This window comes from Suncus etruscus, chromosome 17 (assembly GCF_024139225.1).
Source record: "Suncus etruscus isolate mSunEtr1 chromosome 17, mSunEtr1.pri.cur, whole genome shotgun sequence".
NCBI classification, from domain to species: domain Eukaryota; kingdom Metazoa; phylum Chordata; class Mammalia; order Eulipotyphla; family Soricidae; genus Suncus; species Suncus etruscus.
In genome coordinates, this window is record NC_064864.1 from 63,401,671 (window position 1) to 63,402,507 (window position 837).

Sequence of the window (837 nt, forward strand, 5' to 3'; positions counted from 1 at the left end):
CAGAACAACCCTTTTCCAACCCTCTCTTTTGCCTATCCAGTGAAGAACAAATGTCTTTAGGGACTGAAGAAATAGTATAACAGGTAGAGTGCTGGCCTTGCATACAGCTGACCAGGTCTGATCTCCTGCATCCTGTATGGTCCCCTAAACCCCACAAGAGTGATCACCGAGAAAAGCCTGGAAAGGGTGGGCTCTACACCAAAGACAAACAAATTAAATTAATAAAAACCTTTAGCTTGGATTTCGAGCCTGGCCTCATTCCAACCACTCTGGCCTCCGCTTTGCCCTTACTCAATGTGTGCCCCCCCCCTACTTTTCCTGCATTTCCTTTTCTTTATCTCCTGCCTCCTGCACATGTCCCAGGGCCTGAGTCAGCAGAAGCCCTCTGTGGGCTCTGCCCACCACACTGTGCCTAAGTTGCTCCCTCTTCCTCTGACATCTGGACTCAAACCTCACACTTGGCTTTGTCTTCCAGAGATGGGACAACAGGACAGACCTTCTGGGTGGTGGCAGATATGGGGACCTGAGGGACACAGAAGGCTGAGCAGAAGGGAAAGGAGCCAAGGGACCCCTAGGCCTGCATCTCGCACCCCCTTCTCTTTTCCCTGGGCCTGAGCAGCAGCAAATTTGGGGAGGGGCACACACTGGGGCCACACTGAGGCTGCATCCTGAATGGTGAAAACCCTGGGTTTTCAGACCAGAGCCCCATCACTTGCTGAGCTTATCTTCAAGGAAGCCAGTTCTAGAACTTTCTTAGGTTAGTAACTGGTGCCACCCCCAGGAGGTCCCAGGTGAGGCAGCCAATGAGGAGCAGACCCAGGGTCCTGGAAGCACTTG